This window comes from Apium graveolens, chromosome 6 (genome assembly GCF_009905375.1).
Source record: "Apium graveolens cultivar Ventura chromosome 6, ASM990537v1, whole genome shotgun sequence".
In the NCBI taxonomy this organism is placed as follows: domain Eukaryota; kingdom Viridiplantae; phylum Streptophyta; class Magnoliopsida; order Apiales; family Apiaceae; genus Apium; species Apium graveolens.
This window is the reverse complement of record NC_133652.1, coordinates 243,278,449-243,305,465: the sequence shown is the minus strand read 5'-3', so window position 1 is coordinate 243,305,465 and position 27,017 is coordinate 243,278,449. Positions and strand designations below refer to the sequence as shown.

The following is a 27,017-nucleotide window of genomic DNA, read 5'->3' as shown; positions in this document are numbered from 1 at the left end:
ATTAAGACGTATTGGGAAGTTATCAAATGAACTAGCCCTACCCCCGAACCTGCAACAAGTTCGCAATGAGTTCCAAGTATCAATATTAAGGAAGTATGATCCATAGGCGAGACACATAGGGGAATATGAACACGTAAACCTCCGACCAGACTTAACCTATGTGGAGCAACCGGTGAGGGTTATGAATCAAAAAGGAGCAAGTGCTTAGGAAGATAGTTATCAAACTAGTCAGAGTTTGGTGGTAGAACCACCATGTGGGAAAAATTGACTTGAGTTAGAAAGTGCGATGCTAGAAAGTATCCCTATTCATTTTCTATCTGATTCCGGGACAGAATCCTTTTAAGGAGGGGAGACTGTAATAACCCCAATTTTTGAAATTTTTGAAACCTTGATGAATAGTAACTTTTGCTGATGATGCTGATTAAGGAAAATTATCAGACCACGCTATATATGAGTCCTTTTATCGAAATTCTGAGTTCATATTAGTATTCTATAATGAGAATGAGTGTATGTAAAAGTCGTCAGAATTCGAAACCGGACACTTTCATTTTTTTCGAGAATCCACCAGACACTGAAGGAATTATGTGGAAGGAATAAGAATTAAGGATTTAAACCCAAGGATTATAAAAGGTGATTAAAGAAGGAATTAAGGATCTTAAGAAGGATTTATAGAGCCCCTGACAATGAAACCACAGATACGTTTCCTCGAACGATTAACGAGAACGAACGATAAACGAATAGTAAAATAATTAAACGACAAAGTAATGCAAGTGGCAAGAAGAAGAGTCAATTAGTGCAAGATTAAGACACTTAATTAACATCTTAATTCAAGGATTAAGCTTAAAAGATGCTTCCACCATAAGCTCTTGAAAAGTGGCAAGGAGGATGAGCTCATTGGTGACCAAACAAGCTTATGTCACCTTCCACTCACATTAATCAACCAATAACCAAACAAATATCTTCTCATCAAAAAACCCGAGAGGAAAGAGAGATGAAAATGAAGGAAGATGAAATGCTTGTATGTTGAGTTTCCCTTGGCCGTTTTTCGCATTCTACCTATCAAATCGAAGCCCTCGAGAAGATATACACATTTAAGGTAACCACTCTCCTCACCTCCTTGATTCTAAATTCTGTTTTTAATGTTTTATAGTTCAGATGAATAGTTACTCAAGAACTAATGTTGTGCACTTGATTTTGTTTTGAGGTTTTGATCATTATACGGCTAGTTAAGGATCATCTAAGGTTTGTTATGCATTACCCACTCTCCAAGGAAGGTATAAACTCTAGAATCCTGATCTTAACTTTGAGTTTTGTTTAAGATTTGTGGTTAAAAGTGATGAGTAGTTTAATTATGTATGTATAGTTAGTTAATGGTTGGTTTTTAGTGGTTATTGTTGTTGTTGGTTGAAAACATTGGGGGAGTGGTTTGAAATGGTTTGGTTATGAAAGATTTTTGACTTGGTTAAGTATTATAGTACAAGGTCTTGATTGGTTGATGCTTGGTTATTGTTTTGGTATAGTCTAGAAGTGGAAAATCATGTAAATGTAGCCGTCATAATACCCGATTTCTTTTAAACCGAACTTGCACTAGACAGTAGGCATGCAAGCCTCACTTTCCAGACCCAACCCACACCATGACTAGATAGAGCATATTGTAAACTTCGTTTTGATATATGGTTCACCTAAAATAGACTTACGGTTTAGGAGAAATGACCGTTTTAGTAAACGGCGTTTCACTGCGATACTTTTACTAAATGCCGAACTTGTAAAATATTTTCGGAAATCATAAAAGGCTTTGTTGATCCCGAAACTTTTTGATAACCTGTACGGGACAGTAAATAAGAGTCTCGAGTTGGATTCGCCTTAAAAATGTTATTTCTCAATTTAATAAAAATAGTGGAGCCGAGGGTGCGTAAGCGACGCCGTTAGTAAACAACCTAGTAGTCGAGCGTTAGCGCTCCTAAGTGTCAAGAATTGAGTAGTCGCATGGTGACCGAAGGTTAACCTTGTACATTGATGACATTGTAGGTTACTAGAGCGATTTCAGACCCCCGACTACCCCCGTACTCTCAGGCAAGTTTTCTACCCGTTATACAGTTGTTGTGATGTTAACATATTGATGCATAATCATGAGATAAGTGCATGACTGTTATTAGCAAATCTTGCGATATATTAGAGCATGTTGATATGGTAGATATATGCATGTTGTAAAATCTGGATATTCTTTTATCAATTCAGATGCTTATAAACTGCATAATACCAATGCTAGAGATAAGCAGTAGTTGCGTATACCCTTAGTATGGGTACCCAAGGGTGAATATTTTTCTAAATCGGGAGTCGATGTTCCCGAGTATAATATATATATATATATATATATTTATATATATATATATAATTTTCTATAACTATTAATCGAATGAGGTATATTTGATAGTTTTGAATAATAATCAAACTGATTTTCGATTATTCAAATAAAGATCGTACTTTCGTATAAGTATGTCTATTATTATTTATTATTCGTTTCAAGTATGAGTTTTTAAAACTTCTACTTCAATTATTTTTATAAAGATTATCCTTATAGGAATATTATTTAAATAATAATATTCAGATATTTTCTAATATATCGGGATTGATTTATTTTATTAAATCATCATTACTCTAAACATTCTTTAAAATGTTTTCGAGTCTTCAAAATGATTTTAAAAGTTAGAGCGGATCCCAAAACTCATTTTTAGATTTAAGATCTTCCTTTCGAAGGGGATTTAAATACTCACTCAAAACCTGAGGGATCCGGCTCTGTGGTGTATTTTATATTCACAACGAGGTTGCTGTTTTGAGAAAACATTTTGATTACTTGCCCAACGTTCGGGAAGTAAGTCCATCTATTTGAGTCGACATAAGCAACATGGGCTCATTGGGCGTCCATGAAAGTGTAAGTGGCTCAGTGGGAGTCCATCAATGCGTAAGTGGTTGGGTGGCAGTCCAACATAGGTCCTAATGCGGACAGGTTGATGGCTAGTGGGGAATTCGTCCATCTACTAGTAGAAAAGGTTACTTATTGCTATCTTTTCCTGATTAGCAAGATACCAGGTTTTTGCCAAAATTCTCTTCTTTCTAAATTAATTGGATATGACAACTCTGTATATACTTGTCATGACATAGGTTTTCAGGGAATGTATGAGATATATATATATAGGTATATATATATATCGGGACTTAATGAAGTATCTCGTAACTTCATTTCTTTTGAATGATATTTCAAAGATTGAATTTATTCAATTCTTATCTCGTAGTCTCATCTATGTGATGAACTTTTGAAACTGATTATACCTTGAATGGTGGTAGTTCAAGTAGTAATTGGAAAAGATATAAGTATATTGGAGTATCTTGTAACTTCATCTTTTTAACTTATATCTAGTAAATGATTATCTTATGTATGATAAAGTTTTTCATAAAAATGTTGAGACAAGGTTACATATATGAGATCACCTTGCAATGATATCTTTATACAGTTATAGACTGGAACTCTGTGTATATTATGCATGGAAGATGATTTATAAAATTTCGAAAAGTATATATACATATATACAGAATATTTTGTGACTTGGTCGCGTTAAGATATCAAACTTGGTTCATATCTGCTTGACCAAGACTTTCATGAGTATTATGATGGGAATGCTCATATATTGTTAATCATTATACATATTATTTTGGTGGGCTTGTTGCTCACCTTTGCTTTCTTCTTTCATCACACAACAACATATAGACAAAATAAACAGGACTAAGCTCCCAATTCGCAAGCGGATAGAAAACGTTCTGCAGTTTCCTATAGGCGTGGATGACGCTGTAGCTGAGGTAGGAACTACCAGTAGGCTAGGTTTTCAACTGTTGATGTATATTTATGAACTGTAATGGTTTATAATTGAATAAAATGACTTGTGTTATTTGGTATTCATCTCTGAGACTATAACTTATGGTGTGTGTTTATTGTAGGGTCACAGTACGCAGTAGTTGGTTGTTTATTAAGATTGAGTGTTATTAAGGGAAATGGAACTCGTGATGACCCAGATACCCGACCCCGGATTTGGGGGTGTTACAGTTATGCCCAAAATTTGGTACAAGCAATATTTGGGTTAAACTCGGGTCAATTGGATGAAATTAGGGCAAGAATAACAAGTTCAAAGAAAGATATGGCAAATCCCTCTTTCCCGAAAAGGTAAGGGCGCACCCTATTTCTCAGTAAGGATCAAGAATACTTTGAAAACTCCAGGAGCACCCTCAAAATGGTGAAAATAGGAAAATCCCCAAGACTTGAAGGTGCGCCCAGATAATGCTTTAGCAGGAAAAAAGAACCTTTAGATTAAAGAGGAGAAAAGAAAGCTTGGAGCTTGAGGACGCACCCTATAAATATAGAAGGCGCGTATATAAAAAGAGTTTGTTGACTGATGCCTTGAAGGATCAAGGCACACCCTCCACTAATATGAGAAGGCACGCCCTACAGGTGTATGAAGAGGGGATTTTGAATGATTTCTTGGGCTGGCCCCTAACCCATAGAAGTGTTAGGGCGCGCCCTTATTAAAGAAAGTAGCTTGGAAGTGAACTTTAACATGTTATTTGGACGAGTTCTATGGATGCATCAAGGAGGAATGATGTTATTATTTCTAACATATTTGCAGCAGGTACTCTATTGAAGAACTCCTTCCTGTAATGCAACCACAGGAAGGAGGTGTCCGTGGTCAGAGACCTCCAGGGGTATGCCTGGACGGAAGGCCTCCTCCTGTAGTCAATGAGTGTCCTCATTGGGGATGTGGGGTAAAATCTGGTGTGTGCTTTGGGAGCTCTGTCTCTGTAGTCAACAGGTGTCCTCATTGGGAGACTTTAGAGTATCCTGCACTTTGCACCCAAAAGCTTGGGATCACTTGTCCTGCAATATGGTAGGGGCTCCTTATCCGGGGCACTAGGATGCGTCCAACATTTGTGGTGAACCACGGCTATACCTACGTCCATGGATTAGAGAAACAGATGGTAGCGGAAGGTTATCCTTGCCTAGGGAGATGCCTTATCTGTGAAGTCTTGAGGCCGTGGACGAGCCTTGAACCTTTGTGGTTGGGCCTCATCGACGAACATTCCTAAAGCTAATAGAAGACGGTTTCCAGTAGGTTTCCTACTTGGGCCTTTGAATTATTATTTTTTTTATCCCGGTTGAGTAGTTTTAACCCGATATATTATATCGACCCACAAATTATCTTTCAATTTTAATTTTGTTGTAGCTTGGTTCAATGGAGTAAATTTTTGGTGTAAATAATATTTATTATTTTGTTTTATCAAGATGCAACAAATCCCTCTAAATTTAATTTTAGCCTGACTCAATAATTTTTTTTATTCACGTCATTAATATTTATTATTTTATCTTAGCACGATGCACTAAATCTAACTAACAACTTCTATTTTTTATTTTAGATTTTAACGTGAATCAATTATATAATTTTATTTAAACCCGGATCATTAGTAGAATCTTGTTTAAGTCATGATAAATAATGTATATGATTTTCTTTTATCATAGAGTACCTGATTATTTGATTTCAATTTTGTTATAGACCGGTTAAATAATATACTCTTTTGGCACACGTGAATAGTATATGTTTTATTTTATTTTAAGTCGAGGTTGTTATATAAATTTAATTTAATTTATATTTGCTTAATTATATTATAAATATTAATATATTAATGAGAGTGTTTTTTTATATTAAACATAATATAAATATAGGTAAGTAGATATACATGCCGTTTATATTATCACGTTTTGGATATCGAAAGTTAAAAAGTTTGTAAGCTACTTGGATATAATATATTAGTATGCTGTTGTTGATTTTCAGGCATAGATTATATTTTTTTTATATTTGTGTTATTAAGATAATTAAATATTTATATCAAGAATATTTTAATGTCAATTGAAGGGAGGGTAATAAAGTAATTTCAGGAAGTACCTACCGACTGACTACCAAACTTTTAATATTTTGTCTATTATAATATGGTATAGATTGTACTTGGTGCATCTTCATTTTTTGATTGCTCTAACCTTATCACCTTGTGTTATCTTTTTCCTAGATGTTTTCTCTTTAATCCGTATATAGCTTCTCAATAATGCAGTTAGCTAGTGATAGAGAGTAAAATAAACCCTTATTGCGTAATTAATATCGCATTAATAATGCCCGGTTTGGGCTGTCAATAAAGCCCATTTTAAATGGCCCAAAACCCTGAATATTAATTAATTTCATAATTAATTAATATAGGCAAAATCAGCTGATAAGTGAAAGCCAAATAGGGATACAATTCCTTGTAGATCGACCTCCAAGAAACCCCATGGGACAAGGAATTGATTTCCTACATTATAGGACTCCAAAGTCCACTCTAAATCTGAGACTTGTCCACCAAGTCTTCTAACCTTAATCCAATTCAGAGGCATCCCATGTCTATATAAGGGGTCTCACCCCACAAATCAAAACTACATTTTTTGACTTGATCCTTAGCGTACAACAAGGTACGTAGGCATCTTGTGCAGGCATATTGAATCACGAAACATGAGAGCAGTCAAATAGAGCCTTGAAGCATACGAGACCTAAAACACACTTTAGTTTTTTATCCATAACATTTGGCGCCGCCTGTAGAAACATAACAACAACCATGGTGAACACACGAAGCAGAAACAACGCCCCCGAGGGAACACCGGCTGGGACAACCCAAACAATCTAATCAGTGGTGGAGATACCCCTGCACTCAGCCTATGCCTCCACCCATGGAGGAACCTTAGTAGGAGCAACTGAGCCTCAGCCACATGGAACGAATGCCCAGGCTCCTCAAGGAACGTTTCGCCAATTTTAGCAGCTACATACACCTGTGAATTCTCAACCCGTTGGGTATGATTACTCAACGATAATGGCCACTAACCCCCTTACAGGATGCCCCTATACCCCGAGGTTGGAGGAAGTGGACTCTCTAATCGGAGTGAAGCACAAGGGCGGACGCCCCAATACATACGTGGTTTGGCTCCTATTCTGGAGGATCAAGAATTCTCTAGGCCTTATACTGATAGAGACTCCGAATCATCGGATGATGATATTGCTTCAAGAAGGAGGTGTGCTGGTAAAGAACCGATGCCTGATGCTAACCAGCTCCCCAGGAGCACTCAAGGGACGGATCCCCAAGATGTCTAGGAGAGGATCAGGGCTCATGAAGCTGAGATCTAAAGGCTGAAGCGCCACCTGGAGACGCACCTGATCGCAAGACCCCCACTTTCTCCAAGGCGGAAATATCTTCCTCCAATCATAGACCTGGATGGTCCAATACCAAGAAGGGTTGTTGCCCCAAGGGTTGATCCAAGTGATCTTATGCCCCTAGGAGATCCTGACGATCCAACTCCACAATTCACTGAAGAGATAATGAATGCCTACATCTCAAGGAAGTTTAAGATGCCCACCATCAAAACATATGATGGTACTGGCAACCCGACAAATCATGTCATGACATTTTCTAACAACCTGTTGCTACAGCCCGTGAACGATGCTACTAAGTGTCGGGCCTTTCCTTAAATCCTGTCGGGTGTGGCTCAAAGGTGGTACAGTCGTCTACCCCCAAACTTGATTGGATCTTTTAAGGATTTGAGCCAAGCTTTCATCAAGAAATTTATTAGTGGTAGAGTATATGAAAAAAGTTCAGCATCTCTCATGAGCATTGTACAAGGAGCAAATGAGTCCTTGAAAGACTATCTGAATCATTTCACAAAGGAAGCCTTGAATATCCCAGATCTCGATGACGAGGTAGCTATTATAGCACTACAGCAAGGAACTAGAGATGAGTTCTTCAAGATATCCCTAGCCAAGCGCCCCTTAAAGCATGTTACAACTCTAAGATAAGGCCGAGAAGTATATCAAGGTGGAGGAAAGTATGAAGAATATGGTGGTGAACAACAAGCCCGCTGGTGGTAAGAAGTGAAAGACTGATCTAGAATACAATGCCAAGGAAAAGTATCCTAGAGTTGATAAAAACATTGACTCAACCCCGAAGAAGGGAGGGCCTGGACAAAAGTTTACCGAATATGCTAGGCTGAATACCCCTAGAAGCCAGATTATGATGGAAATCGAGAAAGATAGGGATGTTCATTGGTTTAAACCCCTGAAGGCTGATCCCGCAAAACTAGATAAAAGAAAATATTGTAGATTCCACAAGGATGCTGGTCATGACACTGATGAGTGCCGACAATTAAAGGATGAAATTGAATTCCTAATTCGAAAAGGGAGATTGAGTAAGTATACTGGGGACGGAGAGAAACACAATAGTGGAAGAAGGAAATTTGATGATCGTAGGAGGGACCAAGATGATCAGGGGCAAAATCCTCAACCCCGAGGACTGGTTATAAATACAATCTTTGGAGGCCAACTGCTGTAGGATCCTCTAGGAACTCGAGGCAAACTTATGCCAGAGAAGTCATGCATATAATAGGAGAAGCTCCAAAAAGGGCTAGGAAAAGAGTAGCAATGGTGTTTGATGATTTCGACTAGGAAGGAATCAAGTTTCCCCATGATGATCCCCTAGTTAAAACACTCATTATAGGGAACAACCCGGTGAAAAGAGTCCTTGTAGACAATGGAGCATCGGTAGACATTTTACTTTATGATACCTTCATAAGGATGGGTTACAATGACTCTCAATTAACCCCAAATGATATGCCAATATATAGTTTCGCTGTAGTCGAATGCCCCGTGGAAGGGACAATTAAGCTACCCCTAACAATGGGTCGGGAGCCAAGACAAGCCACGCAGATGTCTAACTTTGTGGTAGTGAAGGGTGGATCAATGTATAATACGAACATGGGAAGAACATGTATACAAGCCTTTAAGGCAATCCCCTTATCCTACCATTCCGTGATCAAGTTTCCAACCAAAAATGGAATATGAGAAGAAATGGGAGACCAGAATATGGCCAGAAGCTGTTGTGTAGCCTCGTTGAGGGAAGATGGAGCAGGGGGAATGTTTTGCCTATTGAAGATATGGATATTCACGAGAATGATAAAAAATGAGGAAATCCGGATGAAGACTTGATCCCGGTCCCTTTGGCCCCCGAGAACCCCGAGAAAGTGACTTTCACTGGAGCATCATTGGAGGAGCCACTTAGAGGAAAGGTAGTTAGGTTCTTACAAGAGAATAGTGATGTGTTTGCATGGTCGACAGCTGATATATCCGGCATAGACCCGGAGCTGATCACCCATAAATTGAACATGGATCCCAATGGAAAGACCGTGAAGCACAATAAAATGAGTTTTGCCCCTAAAAGGCAGGAAATAATCAAGTAAGAAGTAGAGAAGCTCTTATAGGTTGGTTTTATTGAAGAGATTCATTTTTCGGAATGGTTATCGAATCCTGTAATGGTAAAGAAGGCTAATGGAAAGTGGAGAATGTGTCTGAATATCACTGATCTGAATAATGCATGCCCAAAGGATTATTTCCCGTTGTGAAGGATAGATACCTTGATAGACGCGATCGCTGGTCACAAGATGTTAAGCTTTATAGATGGATTTAACAGCTATAATCGGACCAAAATGCATGAGGATGACATCCCAAAGGTATCATTCATCACCGATTTTGGTATTTTTTGTTATCTCGTTATGGCATTTGGTCTCAAGAATGCAGGAGCTAACTATCAAAGGTTGGTAAATAAGATTTTTAAAGATCTTATTGGGAAAACTATGGAAGTATATGTAGAAGACATGTTAGTTAAGAGTCTTGTGAAGACTAACCACATAACCCATTTGAGGGAAGCTTTTGAGGTCCTGAGATACCATAAAATGATGTTAAATCCTGCAAAGTTTGCTTTCGAAGTGGGATCTGGAATGTTTTTGGGATTGATGGTCTCCAAGAGGGGAATTAAAGCAAATCCTGATAAGATAAAGGATATTTTGGACATGGATCCTCCGCGGTCTATCAAGGATGTTCAAAAACTCACTGGAATGGTTGCTGCCTTGGGACTATTTATCTCCAAATCTAGAGACAAGTGCTTTCCATTCTTCAAAGCCTTAAAGAAAGTAAAAGATTTCATATGGACCGAGGAAAGTCAAGAGGCGTTCAAAGGATTGAAGAAATACACGTTTTAACCCCCGTTATTGGCCAAACCAGTCATGAATGAAACTTTGTACTTATATTTGGCCGTTTCAGAAAATGCCTTGAGTGCCGTATTGATTAAGGAGGAACATAAAGTCCAGAAACCTATATATTATGTCAGTAAGATTCTGCACAGAGCTGAGTTGAATTATTCGACTATTGAAAAGTTTGTTTTAGCCTTGGTGATGGCCTCAAGAAAGTTGCGTCTTTACTTCCAAACTCATAAAATTGAGGTACCAACGAATCAGATTTTGAGAAGCATCATTCACAGTCCTAAAGCTAGTGGAAGGTTGATTAAATAGGCCATTGATCCAGGAGAATTTGACATAAAGTATAAGTCACGAACGATAATAAAAGCCCAGGCCTTGGCTGACTTCGTGGTTGAATGTACCATCCCCAACCAATAAGTCGGGGGCAGGGAGATATTGAACCTCAAGGCATGGAGGGAAAAGAAGATAATGAAGGAGAACAGAACAAGGACAATGAATTATGGCTTCTCTATTTTAATGGAGCATCAAAAACAAATTCGAGTGAAGTAGGGATAGTTTTACAAAGCCCCGATGGATTCTTAATTGAATATGCTATGAAGTTAGATATTTCAACTACAAATAATGAAGCCGGGTATGAGGCTCTGATAGCTGGCCTTGGCCTAGCAGGGACATGGAGAGTCAAACAATTGAAAGTTTATGGGGACTTGAAACTGGTGGTATCTCAGGTCAATGGAGAGTTTGAAGCAAGGGATGAAACCATGGTGAAGTATGTACGCCTAGTGAGGGTCATGATGACTCAGTTCGATGAATGCCATGTTCAGCAAATTCCAATGGAAGAAATGCTAAGGCCAATGCATTATCCAAATTTGCCTCATCAGAAATAGAAGAAAGCTCTAGGAGCGTGTACTTTCATGTTTTAAAAACATGGAGCATAAACGTCAAGTTAGTTGCCCCTATAGGACTTGAAGGGTCATGGATAGATCCTATTAAGGCTCATCTACAAACCAGATGGCTTCTTAATGATGTTGTGGAAGCAAGAAAGTTGTCTGTACAAGCCCTAAGATATTCTCGGAATGATGGGATTCGTTATAAAAGGTCTTTTATAGTTATTTAAGGTGTCCCGGGCCGGATGAGGCTCGACTTGCTTTAGAGGAAGTACATGAGGGTATATGTGGCCAACACTTGGGGGCAGAACCTTAGCCCACAAAATTAACCACTTAGGTTTTTATTGGCAAAAAATGATGGTCGACACTAAAGATTATGTGAAGAGATGTGATCGTTATCAGAAATATGCCCCTGTAGTAAGGCAGCCTCCCGAAATGCTCACTTCCATAAACTCCTCAATCCCATTTGCTATGTGGGGAATGAATATTCTCGGGCCTTTCCTGATGGCTACTGCTCAAAGGAAGTTCTTGATTGTGGCAATTGATTATTTTACTAAGTGGATCAAAGCTAAGCCCTTGGCCAAGATTACAACTAAACAAGTCGCTCAAATTCTATGGGAGAATATTATGTGCAGGTATGGGATTCCCCGAATCTTGGTGACTGATAGTAGAACACAATTTAATAACGAGGAATTCAGAAAGTACTGTGAGGAGAATGAGATTGAGCTGCGGTTCACTTCCATGGCCCATTCTCAGGCCAACGGGCAAGCAGAAGTGGTAAATCAAATTATTCTGGATGGATTAAAGAAGAGGATTGAAAAATCCAGGAATAACTGGGTAAATGAGATACTTCCGATACTCTGGGCTTAAAGGACCACTTGTAGAGTCACCACGGGAGCAACACCGTTTATGTTAGCATATGGGGCAGAAGCAGTCATTCCAGTGGAGATATCACATTCATCTTCGAAAAATCCAAGTATATAGCGCTGAAGAAAATGAAGAAGGGCAAAGGTTAGCCCTGGACTTAATAGATGAAGTGCGGGATGAACCACATGCGAAGATTGTGGAATATCAGAAAAAAGCTTCCTTCTATTATAACCTGAGGGTGAAAGAAAGGTTTTTTTTAAACAAGGAGATTTAGTCTTAAGGAAGATCGAAGCATCAGGAGTTGGACAGAGAGGAAAGCTTGTCCCAAACTGAGAAGGGCCGTACAAAGTTAAAAGTGTTCAATGACGAGGATCTTACAAGTTGGAGACGACTGAAGAAAATGAAGAAGGGCAAAGGTTAGCCCTGGACTTAATAGATGAAGTGCGGGATGAACCACATGCGAAGATTGTGGAATATCAGAAAAAAGCTTCCTTCTATTACAACCTGAGGGTGAAAGAAAGGTTTTTTTTAAACAAGGAGATTTAGTCTTAAGGAAGATCGAAGCATCAGGAGTTGGACAGAGAGGAAAGCTTGTCCCAAACTGAGAAGGGCCGTACAAAGTTAAAAGTGTTCAATGACGAGGATCTTACAAGTTGGAGACGATGGAAGGAGAAGAAGTTCCAAGGACCTGGCATGCTCAAAATCTAAAGATCTATTATATATAGTTCGGAGGAAAAGGAATGTATACCTGCTGTGGCAAGAAGGTTCAAAAGCACCATGAAGCTTTATTTGCTTAGGATTTTATATTTCAGTTCAATAGGATTTATATTTTAGCTTATGACTATTAGGGTCGAACCCATCTTATGTAAGGTTTTGAAAGACCAAATTATATTCTTGAACCTACGATTTTCATGATTTTAAAAGACCAAGTTATGTTCTTTAAGTAATGTATTACTAAGCTTCGATAGGCCAAAGTCTTAAACTTAAATGAAATAACAAAAAACCAAAACAAGAATCGAGGAATACTTCATAAAAGTTTAAAAGTATTTTACAAAAAGAAGGAAATATAAAAGGAAGAAACTAATGAGTTGATTTAAGAGGCCCAGACTCCTCATCGGAGCCACTCTCGGAGCCACTCACCGAGGTCTCCTCGGAAGTTACCTGAGTTGGCCCCTCAGAAGTTTCTCGAAGTGTCCGCCAAAGTATCCTCAGAAGTATCTCCAGACGCCTTTTGAGGTACATGCCTTGGAGGCTCTTCAACTCTGGCCTTATTCACACTAGGCTCAACTTCTTCCTTGGAGGAGGATTCCTCTTCTCCGGAGCTAGACTCAGCCTCCTTCTTCTTCTGGCCCTGACCCTCTACTAGCACTTTATCTGAAGAGGCCCTTGGATAAGGAGAATGGTTAGATTGACCTTCTCTGATAAGATTCACAACTTTCTTTGTAATTCCCCTGAGAATTAGAACTTTGAGAGGGAAAAGGAAGGGCGTTTCCTCGAGGACTTTTGGGAATTCAATATGAATAGCCTCCACCGTGGTGTCCCAGTCCTCCTTATAACTCATAGGATGAGTGAGGGCGTCATGATCCTCCATCAAAACTTTGAACTCCTGAGAGTCCATCCAGGCGTCGAAACCTTTTTCCTTCTCATCATGTAGAATGACGATCTTGGCCCGAGCAGTCTTCAAGTCGGAAGTTGAGGAGGCGAGCTGGGCCTTAAGGCTCTCGATTTATTGATTGGCCTCCTCAAGCTTCTTGACGGTATCATCGTAAAGTGCCCGTTAAAAATGGGCGTTTTCCTGAAAGGAAAGACAAAGAAAGGAAAATGAGTTTGGTTCAGCAGAGGACAAGTAATTAAACAAGGAAGGCTTGAAGATAAGTTACCGTCGCCAGAGCCTGAGCACCGAATAGCTCGTTAATTTCCAAGTCCTTCTATAAGACAAGGTCTTTGTAGTCTATCAGGGAAATAGACTAAAGCAACCATTTTTTGGCATACTTCGTGTTCCCAACGATCGTGTCTTTTCCCCGGATTCCCCATGCGGGCTGAAAGAAGGCCCCCGACTTTTGTTTTGTTCGCAGGGGTTGGTTGAGACCTTCCTCAACCCCTTCTCCTACTTGGAGCAAAAATTCTAGAAAGCGGTCCCCAAGGTGCGGGTCTTTGAAAACCTTCCCCGCCCGCTTCATTCTGGTGGTTTTTAAGTCCTTAGGTTTAGTCACCTCCACTATTTTTTTAGCCACTGCACGAAGGAAAAAATAGAAGTTGAGGAAACAAGTTAAAAAGAAGAAACTTCAGAGTTGAAGCTTAAATTTAAAAACTTACTTTATAAAGGGATGAGGGAAATGCCACGTTCAACTAGGACTGTCTCCTTGATAAGATCCCAGGAATGAGATGCCCCATTATCCTTAGTAAGGAGATCGAAGGCCTTTGCCTCCTCTTCAGACAACATAATATCATTGGGGCTCCCATCTACCACCTTCCCGAAGGATGAGCGGAAGAGCGTCCCCCAATCGCTGCCTTCCCAAAGAAAGTAAACAATACCTTCTTCCAACCCAGGTTGTTATCGGGAATGGACTTCCCATTGACAATATGAGGGATAGTAGGGCGTTGATTCAAGGTAACCCACCCCATATTCTTGTCAGAGCTATTTTTGAACTGAAAAATCTTCCTGAAAACTGCGACGGTAGGGGGCACATTGTGATTGGCACATTGCGAAAAGAAACAAAGGATTAGCCTCCAAGCATTGGGAGCAAGTTGGCAGGGGTTGATCCCAGCATATGCAAGAAGAATGGGGATAAAAGGGTGAAAAGAAAACCTGACTCCAGCCTGATTGTGTCCCTGAAGACACAGAAAACGTCCTTCTTCTAATGGCAAGCCCTGTCTGCGGCACTTGCGAAGATCAACTTATAGGGCTTCTGAATCCTGAACACAGTGTTCAGCTTCTCCAGCTGCTTGGCATCATAAAACGTGTTATTGTGATCATACGCGTCCAAATGAGCGTCAGAGGGGTGCTCATCTCCCCGGGTGTTGATCATATCGATCAAAGAAGAATATCTAGATCGAATGGGGAACTCATTCGACTTCCTGGCCACATTCATCTTAGTTAATCGAGCTGATTTTTTATCTGCCATCTGAAATGCAGAAGAACATGCGTTTAAGCGTAAAAAAATATAAATTCATGCACATGATGTATGAGTTTGTGCAGAAAAATGCAGAAAATGATGGATTATGCAGAAAAAATCCAGAATTCATATCAAGGTACTCGTCTAACAACCCAGAACTTAAAAAGAGAACTGGAACTAGAGGAAAAAATGTTGAATATCCCTAGAAAACATGAAGATTTGAAGGTCTTTAAACCGAAAACTAAGCTGGATTGCCGAAAAACCTAGAATTGCCGGAAAGACTTGAAATTTTTGTAAGAAGAAGGAAAGCAAGATGTGTGAAATGAGAAGTTAGGAGAAGTAATTCAACTCACTCCTTTATATAGGCAAGGGAAAGAATATGAAAGGGCAAAAGCCCATAAAAGCTAAAGCCCAAGATTAAAAGCCCAGTTTCCAGAAGCTTCTGGAGTATTCTGGAGGTTTCTGGAATTATCAAGGCCCATTAAAGTTGAGGCCCAATCTAATTTGGATTAGGAAAATGAAGACCCAGTCCAATTTGGATTACGAAAATGAAGGCCCATTCCAAATTGGATTAGAAAAATGGAGGCCCAATCCAGTTAAAGTCCCAATCCAATTAAAGGCCCAATCTAGTTGAAGGCCCGATCCAGTTAAAAGTCCAAATCCAATGAGATTTGAAAGACCCATGGAGATGATCGGGATCGAGGTCGAGTTTCAGGTCGTAAATTCTATTCGAAATACTTCGAACAAAAGCCTTAAAAGCATTGATGGGGATGACCAGGATCCTGGTCGATATTTAGGTCGTGAAACTTGTTCGAATCAGTGCGACTAGGAGCATCAAATTCAATTACTGTTTTGACTAGGATTGAGGTCGAGATCTTGGTTGAGAACTCTAGCCGTGAGGCTTCGAACAGGGTGTGACAAATAGCTAGTCTGTCGACCAGGATCCTGGTTGAAGTTGTTCGACTATAGCATGGGAGCTGACAAAGATTTCGACTAGGATCTAGGTCAATATTTTGACTAGGATCTTGGTCAAAAAAGCATGAAATTCCAGAAAATTAAGGACAATTCCAGAAAATTAAGGAAAATTCCTGGAAATTAAGGAAAATTTTAAAAAATTAAGGGAAATTCCTGAAAATTTAGGAAAATACCAGAAAATTAAGGAAAATTCCTGGAAAGTAAGGAAAATTCCAGAAAATAAATATGGAAATTCCAGAAATTATCCTGAAGCCTCTTATAAGGTAAATCGATAAATATGTAGGTCGCTCCACACTTTGTGTTGAAAATGATACCCTTTAAGGGAATAAATGAACTTAACTTTTGTGAAATCTTGTACGATTTCCCAGAAGTTGGGGGGCGAATGATAGGGAGTAAAATAAACCTTGATTTATTAACTAATATCACATTAATTATGCCCGGTTTGGGCTGTCAATAAAGCCCATTTTAAAGGGCCCAAAAGCCTGAATATTAATTAATTTCGTAATTAATAATATGGGAAAAATTAGCTGATAAGTGAAAGCCAAATAGGGATACAATTCCTTGTAGATTGACCTGCAAGAAACCCCATGGGACAAGGAATTGATTCCCTGCATTATAGGACTCCAAAGTCCACTCTAAATCTGAGACTTGTCCACCAAATCTCCTAACCCTAATCCAATTCAAAGGCATCCTATGCCTATATAAGGGGTCTCACCCCACAAATCAGAACTACATTTGTTGGATTGATCTTTAGCATACAATAAGGTACGTAGGCATCTTGTGAAGGCAGATTGAGTCACGAAACACGAGAGCAGTCAAATAGAGTCTTGAAGTTCATGAGACCTAGCATTATATACGCTTTAGTTTTTTTATCCATAACAGTTGGGTTAGTACTTTAACTTGTATTTTTTTTATCTCTATCACTATCCTTTGTACACGCTTCTTACTTCCAATCAATCGACCAAGCTACAAAAGTCATGTCATTTTCATATCTTGGTTTTATTTTTATTAAGTTCATCCCAACTCGTATATATACAAGGTGGTATTCAAGCTTCATTTATTTTGTTTGGTCTACAAAATATGTCATTGGCATACTTGCAACGGGACGCGTCCAAATGTACTGATTTTTTTATCCTTCTACTATCGGTGATGTGTTATTATTGTTGTTGTTGTTGTTGTTGTTGTCATTGTTGTTGTTGTTGTTGTTGTTGTTGTTTGTTCTTGTTGTTTCCTTTCCCATTTTCAATTCTTAAAGGCGTGTCCGCATGCACTATTCATCATTGTGGTTAACTAGCTGTGTTGGTGTTACAAACACAGACTCAAACACACCAATTCCATGATTTTTAAAACACATGTTAAAATTGAAATTCTTCTAAGCATGTCTAACCGGTTCTTTCTCAATGAAGTCAGCTTTTATGGTCCATAAAATTTAATATTTTACATGTATATTTATTTTTAAAGGGGCTAGTTCCCTTGTAAGCGTATTACTTTGGCCCTCCGGAGCTTTGAATGTCAAAATATGACTCTAGTTTTTATATAAGAAAATTTATTACACCTCCTGGCCTCACAAGATTAATATATATTTTAGGAACATGTAAATGTACATTATCCTATTTCACAAATATTGCAGAGGGGCTTGCATAAACACGAAGTCGCGTCCTTCAGATTTTATTCGACCCCCTGGCCTTCTTTGTGGTCCGAAACTTTCATCCATGAATTTCTTTCATCGTGGCCATGGCCGCGGAAGATAACCTTTAGATTATGACATAAAGAACCCTTACCATGGTGAGACATCTCTTCCTCTCGAGATTATTATCATGTTCTGCACCACTTAATTACTCCCAGGGTAAAGGTTGTTGAAATGTCTAAGCATCTGCATGACCTCCGCCTTTTGCGAGGTATCCTTCTGAGTTTAAGTTGTATCTCTGGCATGAGCATTTCCTTCATCCCAAACATAAGCACGCCAATCTCCCTCCAAGTATCTCCTATATCTTCCCCTATCCGGACTTGTGTGAGAACTTAGATTCATTTTATCGTGCCACTCAAACCTTCTTTGCCTATCACTTGTATAATATCGACCATACCTTCCAACCGAATCAAGAGGAGGAGCCCGCTTATGGCCGCAGTGCCGCTCCTAACCCCTTAAGAAATTTAGGGGCACACGCGTCAAACCACAAGGCACTTTATCTCCTTGAACGACCTTTTTTTATCATTCCAGAAGCAACATTCTCAAATCGTCATTTCCTAATCGAATACCCAACCAAATTTTCAGAGCAGTGAAGCCTTGTCGCCCGTTATCTGGCAACGCTTCCGCTTGGCGATGTTCATTCAAAGTCCTTTTAGATCGGTATGAGTGTGGAGTTATCTGATTATCTGTACATGACATCTCTCGTACATCCGTATTCATCCATGAGTTCAACAATCGGAGGAGTAACCTCATAATAATTTAGTCACCGCGGAGTAATAGGCGGATGTCTGCTATTAACTTGCTCGTGTCCATCCAAATCACCTCTCTCAATCATCGGAGCTTTTTCAGATGCCTGGTTATAACAAGAATTATGGTAGTTTCTCCTAGTTTTACGTCCCTCACCGGTACTCAGCCTCAAATCGAAGCCATTTAAAGCATTTCCCATCGGATAAAGCTTCTCCAACAGATCAGCATTGCTGATAATAACTGGGGGTTGGCCCCCAACGTCCGGAGTTGGACGTATGACCTCCGCCGGAATATATGGCTCATGGCAGCCATAATTATGTTATGGGCTTCCTTTAGAACTATCTTCCTCATAAAAACTTTCATCAATATCATGAGAAACCTTTCCTCTAAGATGCCGATCTTGATCAGCCCCTCCTTCTAGCGCCAATTAGTTGACCGAAGAATTTGGTAACAACAAAATTTGAGGTACGTAGCCGAAAATAAGATCTATGATGCGGAGCCCTGCTAAATCATCTAAACTACTATTATGCCTGTTACATTTGTTGATTGTGGAGAGATCAATTTTGAATACCCCAAATAAACCGTTATGGATGATGAGGAGCCTTGCTAAATCGTGTAAAATGACATATGTTTATGCACAACCAAATGTATTATAAGATTTCGAGTATGGTCTATATTTTTTTTCCGGTTTTATTTATGTTTCTTTATTCTGTGAAACAGTATTTGTATTTTTCTTCTGAATATATCATAACTTAAGTTTACCAACTTGTACGTAATATTTTGTTTTTTTATAATTAATTGTTGCTAGCATCACAAAAAAGGGTGCGAACAATGAAATAAATAGAAGGAGTTAGAATTTATGCACCATGCTAATGAAAATGAGGAGTTGTGTAGATTATAAAATACAATTGATTGTAAAAAAAGAGTCTATTTGAACGGTAAAATGCAAACCAAATCTAACTTTAAAAGATTGAGGCTGGAGTGTAATTGCTTGTTACTCCTTTAAAGGTTACCAGACTTTCACAGTCTAAACAATTTCACTTGTGCATCAAACAAATTTTATTACTCATAAGATAATGTGAAACACCATTAAATGTTTCATGTATTCTATAACCAAAAAATGAGTACATTTATGTACATGTAATAATATAGAAAAAACTGATTGAACAACCTTATCTATGTGATTTTACGAATGATGTCAAGCTTTAAAGTTTAGGAACATGCTAGGATATATTGATCCAGAAAATTAAACATTGCATAAATGAAATGGTGACTTTCATTTAAAATTCCAGATATTAAGCCCCATATATATACATGGGAAACCCCATAGTTTTTTTTCGATATAACAACTGATGGTGGAAAGGCGGGCCGCATAAAACTGTAGTTGTATGCTATCAAGATATCGATTATTAGTAGTACTTTTGATATAATAGGCCCAACAGTAGTAAGGGTAGGCTCAATAGTAGTAAGGGTAGGAAAATAGTTTTCTCTTGTATTGGTATAAGGAGTCCTATAGATAGCTGAACAATTATAATATAAGATAATGTTGAATATTATCAAAAAATGGAAATCATTTCCACCAATTCTCTCTTTCTTTCTATCCTCTTTCTTTCTCTATAATAAAATTTCAAATTTTGTTTCTTCTCTTCCAATCTATCTCTCCCTCTCTATCTGATCTCACTCTCTCTTCTCTCTTAATTCACAATTATGATATCTTCTATACTCTGTTAACTTCATTATCTGGCTTAATTCTCTATTAATTAGCTTGTATTTGCATCCTAAAAATATATAACTCCAAAAACATTTAAATATTAAAAACCTTAAAAAACAGTTCATGACCATTTTGGTATCAGAGCTACTCTTTATGATCAACAACTGTTCTATGTTGTTGTACAACCACTACGCCATAGATGACCTAACTGAACATTTGAGTAGGGGTGTTACCTTAGATTATGTTACTATAGATGTGAAATTTTCACCCTCTCACAACACCTACACTATGCGGGTTACTAAAGCTATATGACTGTGTTGCCATGGACCACTGAGGTGTTAAGTAGATGTAGCATGATATAATGTGTCGCTATAGACTATGATTAAAATAAAATTTAATTTTAAACCAAAAATAAAATTTATTTTTTTAAATATTTGATTTGGATAAAAAAAAATTTGGATTCGTCTTGGAAAGTAATATTATATCAAATAATTGACTTATGAACAATTTGTAACAAGTAGAATAGTTTATTTAAATATAAAATTATTTATTAATTATTTTGATAAATTTAAATAATTTTAATTATAGAATTACTTCTTTAGAATTAAAAAGACTAAAAATATTTGAATAAAGAAAAATAAAACATTGACAAATTAATTGGGTGGCCTGGGTCGAAAATATATAATTTAGATAAAATATTTCAATAATTTGCCTTAGAATGTAAAATTATATCAAATAATTGATTTCTTTATATTTTATAACCATTAAAATAGTTTATTTAAATATAAATTTCAAAAAATTAATAATAGCTTAACTAATTTTATAAATTTTTGATTAAAATGTCTAAATCCGCAAATTAAAACATGTAATAGTTTTATATTTTCTGCAAATTATGAATTTATAATTATTGTAACAAATTATAATGTTTATAATTAAAAAATGATTAGAATATTTGAAAATTAATAATAATAATAAAAAATGGGATGGGGTGGCTTAGATTTTGGGTTGGGCGCTAACATATTTTTCAAATTTGGGGCAAGCGGTAAATGAAAATTTTGGATTAGAAGAAACAGGGAAATCATTTACAGGCTTATCTCCTTCTCTGATCCACTCTAGCTCCCCAGCTCGATCTCTTTCTCTCTTCCTGTCAAAATATTACATTCGACCTCTATTAGGGTTGGAACACAATAGAGGATTTATTGATTTAGGGTTCAATTAGAATTGGAGCAGAAAATTTCAGTTCAATTAGGGTTCAAACTCTCTTCGGATTTCAAGCTTGAGTTCGATTTCGAGGTATAGTCTCTCTTATGTCTTCTATTTGAAGTGTGTATCTCTCTCATCTATCTTTATCTCACCCCCTCTCGATTTCGAGTTTATATATTATACGAACTTGTTCTGTTTGTTTGAATGCTCCTTAGAAGCACTCAATTTTAGCATTTTTTGAAGCAAACTTGTACATTACCCATGTCTCTCTCTCTCTCTCTCTCATATCAAACACAGTTCATTTCCACAACCCTAATTTACTCTAAACCAAATTATACACACAACAATTGTGTCTCTCTATATGTGTAATTGAGTAGGATTACAAAGCTATGGAGAGCAACAGTAAATCATTTCTACAAATCGATCTCAACGAAGCTCCCACGAACATCTCGTCACCACGCGAACCGCCCGGTTCAAACACCGGTTCAGTTGTGTGCGGTTCATGTGGGAACTGTGAAGTGGAAGGAGATATGCTGGTATGTGTTAGGTGTGGGAAGGGGTTTCATATGAAATGTATGGGAACTAAGCGAAAAGCTAGTGATTAGAAGTGTTTTAGCTGCTTGTTTGCTAGTAAAGGAGGTGAGTTGAGTTCCGAGAGGTTGCGAAATGGTGGAGGGGAGGGGCTTTTGGATATGAATGCACCTCCTCCTGAGGAGGATGAGGATTATCAATTTTTGAGACCTGGGAGGACTGTCGGAGGTTATGTTGCTTTTGTGGATTTTTTCTCGTTATATTGTTGATTCTTATACTTGTTTTTGTCTTGGTGGATAAAGTTTTGGCTTTGTTAAATGTAGGAGGTAATGAGGTAATTGATCACTGGTTAACATATTAGGGATGCAATGCAGGTTTTTGTTTTTTTGAATATATCGTATAATTCATCTTTTGTGTTGGAAACATTTTATTATTGATTTAGTAGATATTGCTAGTTAGCTTGATTATTGAATTGGTTTTGCGATATTGAGATGATTTATAGAAGCTAGCTCTGAATTGACGGAGGTTACTCGGAATTCCACCAAGAAGCAATTTTTTTTGTTGCTTGGTCAGTTGATGTTTGTTATTTATGTGTCTTATCAACAGTAACATAAAATTTTGTATGATTAATATGTTTATGGCACGGTCCTCTGCAGTTCAACTATGATGTCAGTGCCTATGGGTTTAGAGAATTTTTCAAACGCTATAAAGCACAACTATCATCTGATCAGGCACAATAAACAATGCAAATGGGTAAGCATTTTGCAATTGAGTTTAGTTTTTAGAATCAAAAAGTTCCTAGGTATTTGTATTTTGATGGAATATCATTGTATTTGTACTTTGATAAAATATCATGGGGTTTTGTTGTATGTATTGATTCTAAAATAATACGTTTTAGCTATTCTAAAATAATACGTTTATTTTCTCCACCTTAATTTTATTTGCATTCTCTACCAAATTCTGTTCTCTCTCTCCAGAGAAGCTATTCTTTTGTCAATATTTCCAAACTGAGAATGATTCCAAATTTTCGTGCTTTTTTTCATAATCCTTAACTTGAGTTGGAGATCACTTTGAGGAAGTCACTTCAATTTATTGAGTATGTGTTCATTAAGGACTCCTCATCAAACCAGCAGTTGAAAAACTTAAAAGGTTTAGGACCTCATTTACAACTTTTGCTTCCTAAAACTAAAGGTTTGTGGTCTGAGTTTTTTTTGCTCAAAGCTTGTTGATTCCAACATTCTGACAACCCTTTGTTTGTAGAGATAAACGCTCTGTCAATTATGATCTTCTTATTATTAGGGCCAAACCATGTGAAAGAAGCATTCATTATGGGGATGTCGAACAGATCATTATTGTGTATGAATTCCTGCAACATTTTTGTATCCCTCTCTTTGTTCTTACACTTGTCTCTTTCCCTTCTATTAAGAACTGTGTTGAAGTCTCCCACTAGAATGACCAGATCCTCTTGGTTCTCTTTGATGTATTGTGAGAGTTGCGTCCATAGCTCCAGCTTTAAAGCACTCTTCTGAGGGGGCATATATATTAATACATATGAATGAGGAAGTATTGGTTAAACAGTACCCTTTAATTCCTATCCAGTTTCTCGCTAGATTTCTTTATGTAACTAGATCCAAACTGTTATCCCAAATCATGAGTAATCCACTAGATAGGCCAGCTAATGGGACTTTTATCCAATCAACATGGTTACATACTCACAAAGTCCTCACATTTCTTTCTCTCCAGCTTTGAGTTTTTGTTTCTTGAATGTATATGATGTTTGCTTTAGCATCCCTAACCAGGTTGTTTAATTTAACCCTGTTACTCATTTTGACCGCCGCAATGATATTTTAGCTAAGAATATGCCCTCATCAATCAATTAAAAATTTATGGAAAGATAAAAAAAGCATAATAACAAACACAATTGTTCTCTTATATGGGCTATTGATTCATGCTCATTTGTTATTGGAATCAAGCCCATATTAACCCATGTTTCAAAAATTACCTTGCATTCATCATATTTCTTTAGGCATTCGTCTTAAATACGCTGCAAACCGATTTTAGATCCCCTCAAACCCTATGGATTTGTACACTTAGATAGCAATACTGTTTTTCCCAAGCACCTAATATAGATATGATTTCATTGAACAGGTTGGGGTATCTGCTGGAAGTGGACCATTGGATCAGTTATTTGGTGGAGGTAACTCACCCGCCTTTGTAGTGGCAGCATTATCTGCCTTTGCTGCTAGACTGGTAGCCCTCTTAGGTATCCGTCGAACAAGGGTTGATAAATCCAGACTCCACCACTGAGGTATTATGTTGTATCTTGTTATACCACACCTTATATTAATATTCAAACCAGGAGAGTGAAATGCGACAGCTAGTTTGAATTATGTAAATATATTTTGTTCAATTGATCTAAATATATTTGTTGCCACAAATTTTCACCTTGACGTTTTGTTATCAATTTCATTGTTAAGTTTTGTATGCTGAAAGCTGTGGTCTTGAAACTGAAACTATTTATCATGCATAGACAAGTGCCATGTCCTGTAATTAAATGAATAAAAATAATAATTTAGCATGTGATGAGGCTGCACCTATATTACTATACAAGTCGAAATATGAAGTACATCTGCAAATGTCCATCACAAGGCATGATTGTAATGTCATTTTGTTGATATTTGTCTTAAACCAGGGTAGGAGTTTGCTTCTACATTTTGGTTATATCCTAGAGATATTAAATGACCGTTCATGTTGCATCATTAAAATTCTTTTCTGTCATGAATGAACAGAGACCTGTTCATCCTAAGAAACCTCGTTCTCGTTAAACAGTAACTTGCACAACACATGATCAATTGATTTGGTTTTAGTTTCAATCTGTCTGAAAAATGCAGGATTTGCGAGTAGGAAATGGAACCACGTCAAAGAAAGGGGATATGGTAGTGGTAAGCCATGTTTCCACAGGCTCAATTTCTTAGAGAGTTTCAAGGGACATGTTCATTATTAAAGTAAGAGATGGAGATCAAAATTGAAGCTCCAGAGGATTAGCATAGTGTTTAAATACACAACACATATATGGATTGTAGTACATACCGACAATACTTGATTGTGTACTTTTACGGAAAATTTGTTGATGTTATATTGTAGTTTTTATAGAGTTCAATTCATTTTTTGTACTAATTCAAAAGTTCATATTTATTAATGTAAACTGAGTGTTATTATAATTATATTTAGAATATTTTTATTTATATTTTGGATTAAAATTTTTGTCTATCTATTATTAAATTTGTGAAAAATAAAGGGAAAACCAACTATATTGAATATATATTTTTTTAAAATATGTATGTGGGCCTCACAACCAACTATATTGAATATATATTTTTTTAAAATATGTATGTGGGACCCACATGTGGGGGCCACCATTCTGGAAGAAATTCTAAGATCTTTTGTAACAGAATAAGTATGTTACTATACAGTCTAAAAGATGCTGCTATTGAGATCTATAGTAACAAAGAATGATATGTTGCAATAGAGCCGGTGCTATGTTGCTATAAATACCTATACTAACTAGCTACGGGTCAACATAGCTCTGATGTTACCTTAGCCCTTTTTGGGCCTTTAGCAACATTTTTTCGAGTTTATAGCAACATAGTTTGGGTGTTGCTTAAAGCAATCTATGGCGTAGTGAACTCATTCCGAGCAGATCGAGCCTAGCAACTCAGTAATCTCAATCGATTTTGGAAGTTTAGATTTCTGCACATCAGGTGTTTGTCTAATTGTCTTTAATAGATAGATCTATAATTTGTGCAAGTATTTGTGATTGTTGTGTTGTTGATTTTTGGATATTTGATTAAAGTAATGAATTACTGCTCTAAATTGGTGTTTTGTTAAGTTGTTTTGAATTATTAATTGCTAGTTGTTTGCTGAGATAGTAAGTAGATTGTACTTGAGTTGTTTGCTTGAAGATTATATAATTGTAAGGAAGGAGATATAGTAAATCTGGAGTTATTATTGATTTGAAGGAAGATATGTCTCCTAAGAAAAATGCTAATGTTATGGTAGAATCATCACATCAAGGTACCTTAAGGATGATGTAATAGGATTCTATATGCCATAAGGAAGGTACTGAAGATAAGATCGAGAAGTTACAAAGCTTGTTAAAGAAGGTTCTTACTAGAATGAATGTGGTGATTAGTAATTAAACTCCATATTGGAATGAAGAACTGGATGCAAAAGGTAGAGAGGTTTTTGATGAAGGTGTTACAGGGAAATGGGAGTATGTGTGTTCATGGATTCTCTTCATGCTACTTGGAAGAGGAAGAAGGGAGACTGGAGGCACACTTCAAGGTTTAAGGAGACGTACAAGTCACATTAGTATAAGACTTATGATCATACCTTTGATACTCAAAGCTTAAGACATCAAAAATTAACTTTATAGTATTTAAAAAAAGAAGTGATGCCTTAGAATGGCTAAGGGATTGTGAATAGTATTTTTTTAATTTATGAAGTAGGAGATAACAAGAGAGAACCTATTGCTGCAATGCACTTGATTGGAATTCCCAGATCCTGGTATAAATCATTCATGATGGGGAAACTTTTGGGAGTCACTTGGCAACAATTTACTCAATCCTTTATGGCCATATTTGGTGAGTTGGATACTGATATGGTATTTGACAGGTTAAAAAGGTTGCAACATTCCAAATCTGTGGAGAACTACTTTGATGAGATTGAAAAACTGATGGGCAACTGCTGAATAAGATTCCTAGCCTAACTAAGGAATATTTCTTAGAGAATTTCATTGGTGGGCTGCAGAATGAAATCAGAAAAAGGATAAGCCTGTTAGAGCCTAAGACACTGGATCAAGCACTCAAACTAGCAAGGTTTTATGAGCATTCCATGCCTTCAACATCTAAGAAAAATGCAACTACAGAAAATAACTACAAATCCAGTGCCAATAATCAGTACTCACCTAAGCTTCAAACATTGGGAGATATCACTAGAAATAACCAAACTTCAATACTCACACAAACTAAGTCCACTAAAGTGATATCTTTCAAACCAAGGCCTCTCACTTATAGCCAGAGGGAGGAAATAAGACAGAAGGGATTATGTTTTTACTGTAAAGAAAAATTAAGTAACAAACATGAGTGTAAGA

The 27,017-nt window shown here is 37.3% G+C and overlaps 1 long non-coding RNA gene across 4 annotated transcripts; it reads left to right on the top strand.

The window, feature by feature from the left end:
* Positions 1-21,145: 21,145 nt before the first annotated feature.
* On the top strand, positions 21,146-25,110 carry LOC141668624 (uncharacterized). Of its 4 annotated transcripts, none has more exons than XR_012553120.1 (5): positions 21,146-21,424; positions 21,712-22,433; positions 22,522-22,618; positions 24,014-24,173; positions 24,757-25,110. It is a non-coding gene; the product is annotated as an uncharacterized LOC141668624 (long non-coding RNA). The 4 variants fall into 4 exon arrangements; XR_012553121.1 differs by having other exon boundaries at positions 21,146-22,093; positions 22,189-22,433; XR_012553122.1 differs by having other exon boundaries at positions 21,146-22,239; positions 22,368-22,433.
* The last annotated feature ends 1,907 nt before the right edge of the window (positions 25,111-27,017 follow it).